Source organism: Trachypithecus francoisi, unplaced genomic scaffold (assembly GCF_009764315.1).
Source record: "Trachypithecus francoisi isolate TF-2019V2 unplaced genomic scaffold, Tfra_2.0 Lachesis_group10, whole genome shotgun sequence".
In the NCBI taxonomy this organism is placed as follows: Eukaryota; Metazoa; Chordata; class Mammalia; order Primates; family Cercopithecidae; genus Trachypithecus; species Trachypithecus francoisi.
This window is the reverse complement of record NW_022681455.1, coordinates 106852873-106868650: the sequence shown is the minus strand read 5'-3', so window position 1 is coordinate 106868650 and position 15778 is coordinate 106852873. Positions and strand designations below refer to the sequence as shown.

Sequence of the window (15778 nt, the reverse complement as noted above, 5' to 3'; positions counted from 1 at the left end):
CTGTAGGTGGAATTAAGGTTGCTGATTAGATGAGCTTAAATAGAGAGATTTTCCTGGGGTGCTCCATGTGATTGCAAGAGTCCTTGAATGTGGAAGAGGGAGACGGAGACTGAATATCAGAGTAATGTAAGAATGTAATGTGATGTGATGTGATGTAAGTAATGTGTAAGAAGAGGGAGGTAAGAATGTGTATAATGTAAAGAGGGAGGTAAGAATGTGTGTAATGTAAGTAATGTGTAGGAAGAGGGAGGAAGTGTCTACAAGCCAAGGAATGTGGCAGGAAAAGGGAAGGAAATGGATTCTTCTGTAGAGCATCCTGAAAGGCATGCAGCCCTGCCAACACCTTGGTTTTAGCCCAGGGAGACCCATTGCAGACTTCTCACCTCCAGAATTATAAAGTCATACATCTGCATTGTTTTCAGCCACTAAATTTATGGTAGCTTGTCATAGCAGCAAGAAGAAACTAATACAAGTCGGGTGCGGTGGCAAACAGCAGGACCTTGGGAGGCTGAGGCAGGAGGATCACTTGAGGCCGGGTCCAGCATGGGCAACATATTGAGACCCCATCTCTAAAAAAGCTTTAAACAATTAGCCCAACAGGATGGTATGTGCCTGTAGTACCAGCTACTAGATAAGCTGAGGCAGGAGGATCACTTGAGCCCAGGAGTTCGAGGTTACTGTGAGCTATGATTGTGTCGCTGCACTCCAGCCTGGGTGACATTCGATACCCTGTCTCTAAAAAACAAAAATATAAATAAAAACTGAAAAAAAAAAAAAAGTGAGTACAGGGACATACAAAAATATTCTAATTTATTTTAAAATCAATAGAAAAAAATAAATATGAGCCAGGCTGGGTTGTATACGTCTTTATACCAAAAAGCACAAAGTATAATATTTATGTTTAAATTAAATTAAATTTTTTTTTGAAATGGAGTCTCTGTCTCCCAGGCTGGAGTGCAGTGGTGCAGTCTCAGCTCGCTGCAACTTCTGCCTTGCAGGTTCAAGTGAGTCTCCTGCCTCAGCCTCCCCAGTAGCTGGGATTATAGGTGCACACCATCACATCAAGCTAAGTTTTATCTTTCTAGTAGAGACAGGGTTTCACCATGTTGGCCACGCTGGTCTTGAACTCCTGACCTCAAGTGATCCACCTGCCTGGGCTTCCCAAAGTGCTGGGATTACTGGTGTGAACTATTGTGCTCAGCAGATAAAGTATAATCTTTGTTTTATGGAGGAAGGGGCCCATGAAGGCAAAAGTGACAAGGGCTCATGGTCCATGCAGCCATGATGCGTCTTGCCTTGCAGCCCGCAATGGGCTTAAAGGAGAGGGTGTTGGCAAGGCACCTGCTAGGATGTGCGGATCACACACCAGCAGTCAGAAATGGGGGCAGCTGTTTTGTGTTGTGGTCAGTTTCCCTTCCAAGTACTAAGGCTCTCCATTGGGGGAATGCCTTGACCCGAAGCTTTGCACCCCACTGCTGGGATCCTTCATCTCCTGGCAGGATCTCACTGACCCAAAGGTCTGGTGGGGGCCAACCCTGACTTGCTGTGTGCCTAATAGCGGGGCCTTCCTCCTGGTCCCCCGTGCCTGCATCCATTGCTGAGTCTCCCACAATAACACAGTTGGCTGAGCACCTACCCTGTGCTTGGACTGGAGGGTGGGAGGCTGGAAGCTCATTCAGTGCTCCCTTTGGAATAGCAGCATCTTTGATTTTTCAGAGCCACCCAGTGAGGCAGATACTGATCCACCATCCCACCAGAGTCTGTGTGACTCCATCCCGCTCAGCAGGGCTCCCCTGTCTCCTGATGGTGAGAGTCACCTGGGAACTCTTCAAAAAAACACAGTGCTGCAGCCCCAGCCAGCCTTGATGAACCTGAACCTTCTGGGAGGGCCTGCGAGGCTGCCATATGGTTACCAGGGCTCCAGGTGAGTTCCATCCTCAGTAGGGGAGACTCTACTGCACAGGCCGCATGCTCACTTGCAACAGGGGAAGGGGGCAAACACAGGGCATGAACATGTGAACTTGCGATGTTCTATGTGCCAGGTGTGGGGCTGGGGAGGGCTACCTTGTGTTATCACAGCCGTCTTTCCAGGTGAAAACAACCCCATTTTAGAGATGGGAAGACTGAGGCTCAGGGAGGCAGCATGAAAATGCTGAGCCATGGAGGTTGAGGCAGGAGTAGGTGGAGTGCAGAGTCCTGGGATTGCTGGAGCTGAACCAGGGCGTGCGGCCACTCTGCAGAAGTGGTAGCTTGAGGCAGAGGACAGGAGGCTCGGTTTCTCTTCCTGACCCTGACACCGAGCTTGGTGTAACTTTGAGTCATCTTTCTTCTCTGGACCACATTCCCTTGTATTACAGAGCCATTTGGCTTGGTAGTAAGATTTTCCACCTCTGGAACCTTATACATGCTGTTCCTCTGCCTGCAATGCTCTTCTCCCCACTTCTTTTTAAAATGACTTTTGACTGACAAATCATAATTATATACATTTATGGAGTACGGTGTGATGTTTTGATACATGTATACAATGTGAAATAATTAAACCAAGTGAATTAACATACTCCTCACTTCATTTACCTTTTTTTTTTTTTGTGGTGAGATGTTTGAAATTTACTCTCTTAATTATTGAAATACAGTCACAAGTCACCTAACGACAGGGTGATATTCTGAGAAGTGCATTGTTAGGTACTTCCATTGTTGTGTGAACATCATGGAGTGAACTCACACAAACCTAGATGATGCAGCCCTACTACACATTTAGGCTATATGGTAGAGCCTATTGCTCCTAGACTACAGACCTGTACAACATGCTTCTATAGGGAATGGTAAGTATTTGTTAAATCTAAACATATCTAAACATAGGAAAGGTACAGTAAAAATATGGTATAAAAGATTTTAAAAAACCCTATATACAGCAGCTTCATTACAATCTTTTGAGACTCCCATCATATGTGTGGTCTATTGCTGGCCAAAATGTTGGTTTTCACATGACTGTATATGACATATGTGATTGACAAGAGCTACCCTGTTGTGCAGTAGATCTCAAAACTTATTCCTCCTTTCTATTTGACACTTTGTATTTTAAAGTTTTTTTTGAGACGGAGTTTCCCTCTTTTTGCCCAGGACAGAGTGCAATGGTGCGATCTTGGCTCACTGCAACCTCCGCCTCCTGAGTTCAAGCAATTCTCCTGCCTCAGCCTCCTGAGTAGCTGGGATTACAGGTGTGCACCACCACACCTAGCTGATGTTTGGATTTTTAGTAGAGATGGGGTTTCACCACGTTGGCCAGGTTGGTCTTGAACTCCTGACCTCAGGTGATGCACATACCTTGGCCTCCCAAAGTTCTGGGATTATAGGCGTGAGCCACTGCCCGTGGCTGACAGTTTGTAACTTTTAATCAACAGCACCACATTCCCTCCTCTAACTCTCCCCACTAGCCCCTGGTAACCACTATTCTATTCTCTACTTCTGTGAATTCAACTTTTTTAGATTCCACATGTAAGTGAGATCATATGGAATTTGTCTTTCAGAGCTTGGCTTATTTCACTTACCATAATGTCCTCTAGGTTCATCTACGTTGCCAGAAATGACAGGATTTTCTGCTTTTTAAAGGCTGGATAGTGTTTCATTTGTGTATATATGTCACATTTTCTTTATCCATTCATCCGTCAATAGGCACTTTGGTTGATTCTGTATATTGGCTGTTGCAATAATGCTGTAATGAACACAGGACTGCAGGTATCCCTTTGACATATTGATTTCAGTTCCTCTGGGTACATATGGAGAAGTAAGATTGTTGGATCATATGGTAGTTCTAGTTTTGGTTTTTCGACGGACCCCCGTACTGTTTTCTATGATGGCTGTGTCCTTTACATTCCCACCAACAGTGCACAAGGCTTCCCCTTTCTCCACGTCCTCACCAACACTTGTCTTTTATTTTCGTGTTAATGGCCATTCTAACAGGTGAGGGGTGGCATCTCATTGTGGTTTTAATTTGCGTTTCCCTAATGATTAGTGATGCTGAGCATTTTTCATGAACCTGTTGGCACGTGTATGTCTTCTTTTGAGAAATGTCTGTTCAGCTTCCCCACTTCTTGTGTGACCAGCTCCTCGCTCTTCGGGTTCCTGCTCCAGTGTGCTTTCCTCTTCTGCCTTCCCAACCAGACCTTACTCTGCCCCGCTCAGCCCCCTTCTCAGCCCGTGGTTTGGCCTTTGGAGCGCTTACCGCCATTTGTAGTTCTGTTTGTGTCTGCCTCTGTGTTTCCTGCCTGTCTCCCCTCTGGGTTGTGAGCCCCACAAGGTCAGGAGCCCAGCGTCTGCTTTACTGTCTTTGGTGTCCAGTGCCCAGCCTTGCCTCAGGCCCACGGTGGGTTGAATAAATGAGTAAATGAATGAATGAAAGAATGAATGAATGGGTCAATGAGTGTGGTCTGTGCCAGCTGGCAAGACACTTGGGCCAGCCCCGCTGGGGGAGACTTGGTCTGGACTACCCAGGGGTCCTTGCTCCTTCATTGAACATGGCTCCTGGAAGCAGCACAGTGCTCTGGGGCGGGACATCCCAGCCGAAAGCAGGTGAGGGGAAATGGGGGGATGCGGTAGGGGACAATGGGTCTCCTGGGCAGCTCAATGGAAGGGTTAGAGTGACAAGAGGATGGGTGGGAGAGTAACATCTCCTTTGAGGCCCCGTGTATTGGGCATCCTTCTGAGGTCTTGCCCATGCATAAGCTCATGCTCCCCGCCTTCTCTCTTGTCCTTCTTATCCATTCAGCAATAGTTCCTGAGAAGTTTTGCTTCTAAATGTCTTGAATCCATGCCTCCCTCTTCATTCACTGCCTCTACTCTCCTAGCTAGAGCCTCTCTCTATGGAATGAGCCACTGCAGGGGACAAGCTTAGCTGCCCTCCAACTCCCCACCTCCAGTGCAGACTCCAGCCTGGTTGTTATGGTGATCTGTCCCTTGTGCAAATTTGAGGACATCACTTCTTCTTTCCTTTTTTTTGATGGAGTCTACCTCTGTCACCCAGCCTGGAGTTCTGTGGAATAATTTCCACTCACTGCAACCTCCATCTCTCAAGTTCAAGTGATTCTCCTGCCTCAGCCTCCCAAGTAGCTGGGACTACAGGTGCGTGCCATCATGCCTGGCTAATATTTGTATTCTTAGTAGAGATGGGGTTTCACCATATTGGCCAGGCTGGTCTCGAACTCCTGACCTCAGGTGACCCGGCTGCCTTGGTCTCCCAAAGTGTTGGGATTACAGGCGTGAGCCACTGTGCCCAGCCTGGGCACATCACTTCCAACACCCTTCCATGAGTGGAAGCCTTTCTCCACTGCCTTCGGGACCAATGAGTACACACCTCCTTGTAAGCCCAGTACCCAGCAGATGGTGGATTGGTACTTGTTAGATGAACGAGTGTGGAGATCTCAATGGGCCTTGCCTGCAGCCTCTATTTGCATCCGCTGCCCAGAAAGAACAAACTGAGTAAATTCTGGAAATCTGTATCCCCCTCCCACTTATGTATCAGAGAATGGCATGATGACGAGGCAGAAAGGAACCTGAGAGGTTGTCAAGGCCAACAGACTGATTTTACAAACGGGTCAACCGAGGCTCGGAGGTGGGTATGACTGTCCCGAGTCAGGAGCAGAGCTGGGAGGGAGCACTAGGTTGGGTGTTGAGAGACTGGGTTCTAGTTCTGGCTTTCACACTGACTGGCTGTGCAACTCTGGGAGGAAAATCACTGCTCATTCTGGGCTCAGCCTTCATATCTGCAAAATGGAGCAACTGAGCTTCGCAATGCCTCCCTTCAGCTCTGACAGTCTGAGACGTGGGGACTGCATAGAATATCCTTTCCTCCTGAGTGTGTTTTCTGGGTGCTGAGAATGTCCCGGGTATTCTCAGAGTCTAACCACGGGACTGGATATTCTTCCAGAGAACCCAGGTATTTTGGCTTTCTTCCCCCACACTAGGAGTGGTCAGGAAGGATCAGAGGAAGGACCCTGCCCTGCCTGTCTCTCCTCACTGTGGGGTTCTACTCAGGCCGCACAGCACAGCCCCAGCAGGGCTCTCTGTAGGGGCTGGGGGAGTGGAGCACCTTTTTGACTGATGTTGTCTAGGCGGTTTGAACTGAGTCTGGGTGGTGCCGTGGAGGACTTGTGTTTCACCTGGGGAGGCCAGGAGGTGGCTCTTGTATCTGCTTTGTCTGTCCAGGGCTCCGGACAGAGGGGTGTGTTGGTTTCCTGGGGTCCTGTCATTGCGGTCCTCCACCCAGACTGTCCCCTGTGGGCCACCTTTTAGCACCTGGCTTTTGTTGCCTCATCATTCTGCTGGCATGTGTGTTCACTGGCTTTCAGCCAATCTGTGAGGTTGCTTGTGTGCCTCTGAACAGCCTTCATGGGTGCTTGTCTTTGGAGTCTGGAGATTTATTAGATCTAAAACTGGAAGTCCACGCCTTCAGAGAAACCTCTTTCCATTAATTAAGTTGGGGGACACGCCTGGCTGTCTTCCTGAAAGGCTTTGGTTGTGGGCATTGTCCATCTGTATTAACAAACCTGTGTGTCCTTGCTTTTAAAACAATTCTTTTCTTTTTAGAGACAGAGTCTCACCATGTTGGCCCATTTGGTCTCAAACTCCTGGCCTCAAGTGATCCTCCTGCCTTGGTTTCTGCCGAGTGCTGGGATTATAGGTGCGAGTCATCACATCCGGCCCCTGTATGTCGCTGAGCGTGTTTATCTGTGTATATGTGTGAGTGTGTGCCAGCCAGATGTGTGCCCCTCAGTGTAAACATGTGTTTACATGTTTGTTGCATCAAGAAATTTCTTCCAAGCTATTTTTTTTTTGTTATTGTTTTAAAATGATCCCTCCTGCTCCCTTCTCTGTCCACTCTGGGCTCCTGGCTAACAAGACCTAGAGGCCCACGGAAATGCTCCGCCTGTGGATGGAAAAGAAGAGCCCAGGCCACACCTTGGATCCTTATTCTGCCTTTGACCTTGGTATGATTGTGGGCAGAAGGGCATCTCAGCACCTGCCATGTGACTAGCCTTCGGGGCAGGGGCCTGAAGAGGGGTCGAGCTAGGCTTGGGTGGAGGGAGACAAGGGGTCTTTCCTCATGCTGTGGAGTGATGAAGAAATGGAAAGTGATGGCAAATGCTTATGGGCCAGACATGGGTTCACATCTGTTTCAGCATGTGTTAGCTTTGTTGATTTTAGGAAAATCATTCTCTGAGCCTCGGGTTAGATCATCTGGGGAATGGCCAGGAGTATAATGCTTCATCCTAAATACAATAATGGGAAGCTGCTGCAGTGGGACTGTCCCCAGCTATTTTTCGCACCAGGGACCGGTTTCATTGAAGGCATTTTTTCCATGAACAGTGGAGGGGTGTTTCTGGGATGAAACTTCCACCTCAGATCATCAGGCATTAGATTCTCATAAGGAGCCCACAACCTACATCTGTCGAATGCGCAGTTCACAGTAGGGTTCGCGCTCCTGTGAGAATCTAATGCTGCCACTGATCTGACGGGAGGCGGAGCTCAGGTGGTAATACTCGCTCGCCCGCTGCTCACCTCCTGCTGTGTAGCCGGGTTCCTAACAGGCCACAGACCCATCCCCGATCCATAGCCCAAGGGTTGGGGACCTCAGCCATAGATGCTTCTGTGATGATGTACGTGTTCTGTATCTGTAATGGTCAGTATGGTAGCCACTACCTGCATGTGGCTACTGAGGACTTGGAGTGTGCTAGTGTGACTGAAGAACTGAAATTTCAGGTTTATTTAATTTTAATTATTTTAAATTTAAATTCAAATAGCTACATAATAACTAATGGCTACTATATTGGATCCACCACTAGATGGCAGCACTGGAGAATGTCAAGCAATGAAAGCGGCACAATCCAATTTAGTGTAAAATAAAGTGTGGGCAACTCTCTCTTTGTTCCCCCAGATCTATTCTGTTTTTTGTTTTGTTTTGTCTTGTTTTGAGATGGAGTCTCGCTCTATCACCCAGGCTGGAGTGCAGTGGCGCGATCTCGGCTCGCTGCAAGCTCCACCTCCCAGGTTCCTGCCATTCTCCTGCCTCAGCCTCCTGAGTAGCTGGGACTACAGGCGTCCGCCACCACGCCCGGCTAATTTTTTGTATTTTTAGTAGAGACGGGGTTTCGCCGTATTAGCCAGGATGGTCTCGATCTTCTGACTTCGTGATCCGCCCGCCTTGGCCTCCCAAAGTGCTGGGATTACAGGCGTGAGCCACCGCGCCCAGATGTATTATTTTCTTTTGGTCCATGAACTTCAAGCCTTGGAGTGACTGACCTCTTTTACAGGGACACTAGGAGGCAGCAATGGCCAGTCCCTTAATGCCCAATGCACAGTGTTTCTCAAATTCCCTGGCAATGTTTTGCTTGGCTGATGCCTAGCAAGGCTGTGGGGAATGGCTGGAAAACTGGCTTTGCTGAGCTCTGTCCTCTGCCAGAGTTGGAGGAAGGTGGGGTTATGGATGCTCTTCAAGTAAAGCCAAGTCAGCTTGTCACTTGCCCTCTGGCTCTGGGCTGCTCAATCTGCTTCCTGCTGAAACCAAGTTCAGTAGAAATAGAGGGAGGACAAAAGATAGTCTTCAAGCTAGAGTCAAGAGACCTGCATCTGAAGCCCATCTTGGCTGCCTGCCTGCTATGGGATGTCGGGCAAGTTGCTTGGCATCTGTTGGCCTCAGCTTCCTCACCTGTGACTCGCCATCACTTTGATGATGACAATGATGCATCTCTACTGACCTGGCACGAGGAGCTGCATCCACGCTGCCTCATCATATCCTTTTGCCTATTTGATGGGGTCTGGATGACAATACCTCCAATTTGTAGTTAAGGCTACTTAGTCCCTGCCAGATGAGGTGATGAGAAGATTTACCTGGATCAAAAAGCTGGTGAGTGGCAGAGTCAGGATTCAAACCCACATCTGTCTAACTCCAAAGTCTGCTCTTTCCACCTTATCTAGCCAGCTGGCATGGACGCTCTCTCCCTCAGACTGTGAGGATGGAGGAGGGCATGATGACTGTGAGGAAGGGGAGGAGTAGGAGGGGAGCAGGGGTGCATGACTTGAGTTTCTTTCAGTCACAAATAACTTCTGGCCAGCCCTGCCCAGGGACCTGAACCTGAGGGCCTCAAGGTCCTCATCTGAGAAGTGGGCACAGTTCTATAGTCGGCTTCCAAAGCTTGCTATGAAGATGAAATGGGATTTTCATTGTGAAAGTGCCTTGCACAGGGGGTCATTGATCAATATTTATAAAGCAATATGTTTCCAAACAAAGGAGGCTTATGGGGTCAGTGAAGTGGCCTGGAGAAGGTGGTCCCACAGCCTGGGAAGGCCAGAGAGGAAGGGAGAGGAACTTGGACTGGGAGATGGGGTGAGAAAAGACTCGAGGTCAGGGGAATTCACCGTCTCTGGCAGAGAAGACACTCCTGGCAGAAGCCAGGAGGCAGCGTTGGAAGCGCTCGCTGTGTATTTTGCTTTGTGTGTTCTGAGGCTCTAGCCCCTGATGGGGGGAGGGGAGGGCCCAGGACACAAATTGCAGGTAGCGAATATAGTTTGTTTCTGCTCCAGTTTTAGGGGAACCACACAACACTGGAGGAGACTGCTCTGGTCCCTTTGGCATCTCCTAGGCTCTGTTCCGGGATGCGGGGTCTTTGTCCACTTCTGAGGGTGGCAGATGTTTCTGGCCCTCTCTCCTATGGCTCAGTCTTTTTACCTCCTCACCTACTGTTCCCGGGTTCCCCCTTCCTCCTGCATTGAGCCCCTGCTAGGGGGTTTTCCATTGTTCTCCTTCTGGAAGGTGGCGGGGAAGCTTTGAAGGCAGAGGAGGAGCGGGAGAAGGAGTTTTCAGGCACAGTATCTGAAAATCCACCCGTGGAACCCTCATACCACAGAGGTGAGCTTCCTGGCAGCGTGGGACACAGGCCTCATTGTACCTCCCTTCCCCTTGAGTTATAGTAAAAAAGGTCCCTCTCTTTGTGAGGTTAGCCTTTGGGGTGGGGACAGGAGTGGGCAATGCCAGGCTGCAGGAAGGGGAATCGGGGGGAAACTCCTTCCACCGGAAAGGAATTGGCCAAGGACGAATCTGTCGAGGATGGGGAGAAGAACTTGATCAACTGCTCTGGGAAGGGGGCCCCTCTCCAGGCCTCAAAGGAGCCTGTGTTCCCCCAGCAAAGGCAGCTCCGGCTCACCACCATCTCCTTGGCTTTAGATATTGGTGCTTGCTGAGGCTTCCTGGTGTCCGCCTTGCCTGACACATGCTCCACAGAGGAGAGTTCACACAGTCAGCATCACCAGGAGCTTAGGGACAAACCCTTTCTTCCTTCCTTGTAGGGAAACTGCAGCCCAAAGGGTCAGGGACCACCCTCCCCACTGCCCTCTGCTGGCAGCTGCACAGCTGAGTTGTTCTCCCTGCTGTCCTTGTGTTCCCACTCCTGTCCCACCCATTCATGTGTCTGTGGGGTCTTCTGCTGGGAACCCTTAGGTGCTGCCCCCTGTGTGAAAGGAACCACCTTTCGGGGCCCAGGGTGAGTCCAGAGAGGTTGTGCAGACTTGCCCAGGGTCACACAGCCTGAAAGTCATCAGCCGTGGGCTTGGTGCTGGGGTCCGGGACTTGCTCTGCTCCATCCTTGTCCCACTCCTAGGTGGCATCTGTGAGCCAGTCTCTTGCTCTCTGATATGGTTTGGCTCTGTGTCCCCACCCAAGTCTCATCTAGAATTGTAATCCCCAAGTGTCGAGGGGACCTGCTGGGAGGTGATTGGATCGTAGGGGCAGTTTCCCCCTGCTGTTCTGGTGACAGTGAGTTCTCAGGAGCTCTGATGGTTTTATAAGGGGGCTCTTTCCTCTTCGCTCTCACTCGCTCTCCTGCTGCCTTGTGAAAAAGGTGCCTGCTTCCCTTTCTGCCATGACTGTAAGTTTCTGAGGCCTCCCCAGCCATGTGGAACTGTGAGTCAATTAAACCTCCTTTGTTTAGAAATTACCAGTCTGGGGTAGTATCTTTATAGCAGTGTGAAAACGGACTAATACACTCTCCCTAAGGCTCCACAGCACCCATTCCCCAGCTGATGGAGTTTCCATTCGCCTTGTTTCTCTTTGCATAGAAAGTAAACAAAACTGTTTGGGGAACATGGATTCTGGGCTTTATGCCTTCAATTCCTCCCTCTGAACAACATATTCTTGCTTAATAATTTGAAGAAGAAAAACAGCCACTGAGAAGTGTTTCTTTCCAAGAAATGATATTTTTCTTCATGCTCTTTTTTTTTTAAATGTAGGAGGGTGAGAGCTGGGAATTAATCTGTACTCAGAAAAGATGAGAAACAGGTTCTGCTATCTCCTGGGCCACACTTAGGTCTGATCTTGGGCCAGGGAACAGAGCGCCAGTGGTTTGTTTAGCACCTGCCATTGACTGATTGGGATTGATTGATTCATTCAAGTATTTATTGAGTGTCACTCATGCGTCTGCCAGGTGGCACGGCAGATGCAATGAGGAGCCTAATACAGTCACAATCTCTGCTAGGACATCTTCTATGGAAAAGTCAGAGTTGTCTTTTTCCAATACATTTTGCACTTTTGCCAGAGGGATCTTTGTAGAACACAAATCTAATTACATCATTCTCCTGCTTAAAACCCTCTGGTGCCTCCCCAGTGACTTAGGTCAGGGGAGCTACAAACTCCTCCCCAGAGCCTGTGACCTACTTTCCTCTCCCGTCTCCATCTCATCTCCCCCTCTGCCTCCAACTTCCCTATCCAGAATGGTCTACTCTGTTCAACCCAGGACTATCTATGCTGGAGAATCAGAGATTTCTATACCAGCTCTTTTCTATAGAAATGTAATGCATGCTGCCTGTTTAACATTTTCTAGTAGGTGAAAAGAAACAGGTGAAATCAATGTTGATAATATTTATTTAACTCAATCTATCAAAAATATTATCAAATCAGGCTAGGTGCGGTAGCTCACACCTGAGTCTAGGCGTTCCAGACCAGCCTGGCCAACGTGGTGAAACCCCGTCTCTGCCAAAAATACAAAAACTAGCCAGGTATGGTGGCGCCTGCTTGCAGTCCCAGCTATTCAGGAGGTTGAGGCAGGAGAATCACTGAAACTCAGGAGGCGGAGGTTGTAGTGAGCTGAGATCGCACTATTGTACTACAGCCTGGGTGACAGAGCGAGACTCTGTCTCAAAAAATATATATATATGTGTGTGTGTGTATATATATAATCAAATCAAATCAACGTGTAATTAATATAAAAATTATCAGTGAGATTTTTTTCACACTATGACATTAAAATTTGGTGTATATTTTATACTTACAGGACATCTCAGTTCAGATGTTAATATTTTGCTGGAAATACCTGATTAACATTTAGATTTCATAAAGTATGAATTGAATTAAAATAAAAACAAAACATTTAGTTCCTTAGTTTCACTAGCCACTTAGCAAGTGCTTAATTGTCATATGTGACTGGTGGCTACCATTTTTATCCAGCATGGTCTACATCAGGGTTTTCAACAGTGATGTTATTGACTTTTTGGATGGATAATTTTTTGTTGGAGATGGGGTTGGCTGTCCTGTGTATTGTTAGCATATGTAGTTAGTAACATCCTCAGCCTTCACCCACTAGAGGCCAGTGCATCCACCCAGCTGTGACAATAAAAAAGACTCCATAGGCTGGGCGTGGTGACTCATGCCTGTAATCCCAGCACTTTGAGATGCCAAGGTGGCCGGGTCACCTGAAGTCAGGAGTTCGAGACTAGCCTGGCCAACATGGTGAAACCCCGTCTCTACTAAAAATACAAAAATTAGCCGGGCGTGGTGGTGGGTACTTGTAATCCCAGCTATTGTTGAGGCTGAGGCAGGAGAATCACTTGAACCAGGGAGGCGGAGCTTGCAGTGAGCCGAGATGGCGCCACTGCACTCTAGCCTGGGCAACAGAGTGAGACTCCCTCTCAAAAACAAACAGACAAACAAAAGAAACCAAACCAAACCAAACGAACAAACAAAAAAAACCGCTCCATATATTGACAAATGTCCCTAGTGGGAGGCAACATACACTGTTCAATTTAGAATGCTCCAAGTTGGTTAATTGAGTATGAGCTAAAGTCTGCAACCTAGAACTACTCATGCTGTCAAATCCAGGATAGTTCAACCTGTCTAGTTGAGTTTGTCCATTTTGGTCAACCCATGGCTTATGTTATTCTATACAGGACTCCTCTCACTGCCTGGTCTGGCGTGATCTCACCAGAATTCATGAATTGGTGCCCCCAAGAACAGAACCAGGCCTAGAGATTGGTTTTGTGTGGCTTACACAAGGTTAAGAATATTTGAGTTAATTGTTGGCATTTTAAAATCAGATGCTGCACACCAATCTGGATTTCGAGTTTATCTGGAAAGCTCTGGTCTCACTGAGACCCCATTCCCATTTAGCAAGTATCAGAATTGTGTTCTGATTCACAGGGTGAACACAGGATGGAGAGAGCACATCTCACGAGAACTCATGCGGTACTATGTGGACAGTGCCAAGCCATGAGGCATCTGACCCATGACCCAAACACCCCCTGCCAGGCCCCACATCCAACACTGGGGATCACATCTCAACATGAGATTTGGAGGGGACAACTGGGAAAGCATCTGTCCCCACCCAACTCACTCTATACTAGTGACACCCACCCGAGCCCCCCTGGCATTAGAGTCTGTGATCCCAGGTCTGCCCCAACCTGCACACCCGTGCACTGGTGGATCCAGGTTGGTCTTGGAGCGGGATCTCAAGGAGGCCTGCACATTAGAATCACCTGTTCAGCTTTAGAAACATACAGATACCGGCCGGGCGCGGTGGCTCAAGCCTGTAATCCCAGCACTTTGGGAGGCCGAGACGGGCGGATCACGAGGTCAGGAGATCGAGACCATCCTGGCTAACACGGTGAAACCCCGTCTCTACTAAAAATACAAAAAACTAGCCGGGCGAGGTGGCGGGCGCCTGTAGTCCCAGCTACTCCGGAGGCTGAGGCAGGAGAATGGCGTAAACCCGGGAGGCGGAGCTTGCAGTGAGCTGAGATCCAGCGACTGCACTCCAGCCCGGGCGAAAGAGCAAGACTCCGTCTCAAAAAAAAAAAAAAAAAAAAAAAAAAAAAAAAAAAGAAACATACAGATACCCAGGCCCATCTCAGATTTTCTGAAGCAGAAACTAGGGGGCATGTGCATTTTAAAAAGTTTCACAGTCGAGTCCATCACATCTCGTGGTACCCTTACAAAAGTCACTTGTCTAGTTGGGCCACCCCATGCAGATCGTGCATAGCAGAGTCTGCTCTCTGGAGTAATCTTGGGTCTCCAACGGGGCTTTCTGCCTGCTCTGAGGCTACTGGCATCGTTGTCCAGCAAGGTGGCCCTTGAGCTTGGATGTGGCTTTCCTGATGCAAAGGACTACAGAGGCCACCGTAGGTGGATTGAATTGGGTCCTCTCTTTTGAATGTGGCACATCTCAGAATCTCGCTCTGGCTGCATGGTCTGTATCCTCTGGGGGTTCATGGGTCAGGAGGCAGATTTGGATCTTGGCTGATACACTTTGGATGTCCCCTCCAAATTTCATGTTGAGATGTAATCCCTAGTGTTGAAAGTGGGGCCTGGGGGGAGGTGTTTGGGTCATGGGGTAGATGCCTCATGGCTTGGCACTGTCCTCACGGTAGTGGGTAAGTTCTTATGAGATCTGGTCATTTAAAGTCTGTGGCACCTCCCCCACTCTCCCTCTTGCTCCTGCTCTGGCCATGGGATGTGCCTGCTCCCACTTTGCCTTCTGCCATGAGTAAAACTTTCTGAGGCCTCCTCAGACGCTGAGCAGATGCCAGCACCATGCCTCCTGTACAGTCTGTAGAATCATGAGCCACTTAAACCTCTTCTCTTTGGAAATTACCCAGTCTCAGGTGTTTCTTTATAGCAGTGCAAGGACAGCCTAACATACCAGCTGTGGTGGATACTGGGGAGCTCTGCCCAGTTCTCCTCTTTAGGGCTCATGCACCCATCCCTCAGCTGCTAAGGATATCAGTTCACAATGGCATTGCTTACTGGACATTGCACTCAGCTGTGCGAACTTCCTTGCTCCTCCCAGATGACAGCCTGTGGCTAAGGAATGGCAGACACAGGTGATATCAAGGCCAGCCTCCTTGCTTCCATTTGGAGGCTTCCTAGCTCCTGTAGGAATGGCTGAGACCTCAGCTGCTGCTGCACTGTGGGTCAGCTCCTCCCTCCACCCAGCTCTGCCGCCCTCACTTCCTCACAGGTGTGTCTCCCAGGAACACTCCCTGATAAACCTGCATGCAATTATCCCTCCCAGGGCCACTTTCCAAGGAGCCCACTCAAAGTTAACCATCTTGCAGTTCTTCGCTAAGATCTGGCATCTTTTCAGCACCAGGAAAATTATCTTAGAACATCTGGGCCCTTTTATGGCTGAAAATTCCATAGAAAAATGGGTTCTCCAGCTGTGATTTGTGGCTGAGCGTCTGCTGTTTGCTGAGAAGTCTCTGGATAATTTGGATACTGTTGCGGCCACCTCAGATGTTGATATAAAACAAGGAGAGGCAGTGAGAAGTACATTCCGTTTAAATAATCAAACCAAATCCAAACGCGTGTACACCACAGCTGCTTCAGAGGAAACTGCTCCAGCTCCCTGGTCTCCTCCAACTGGGGGCCTTCTGTCTTTTCCAAATGGGTGTTTGTCTTCCAGCTTTCATCTGGAAGTGCAAAACTCAGGTTGCTTTCTCCTATTTGACCAGCCCACACCAG

At 48.7% G+C, this 15778-nt stretch overlaps 1 long non-coding RNA gene across 1 annotated transcript in view; it reads left to right on the top strand.

Annotated features, from left to right (window-relative positions):
• The first annotated feature begins 8851 nt into the window (after positions 1–8851).
• LOC117088778 overlaps positions 8852–15778 on the top strand; it is a 31293-nt gene continuing 24366 nt past the window's right edge. Inside the window, exon 1 of the long non-coding RNA XR_004439319.1 lies at positions 8852–8899. This is a non-coding gene — a long non-coding RNA (uncharacterized LOC117088778). The remainder of the gene's footprint in view (positions 8900–15778) is intronic.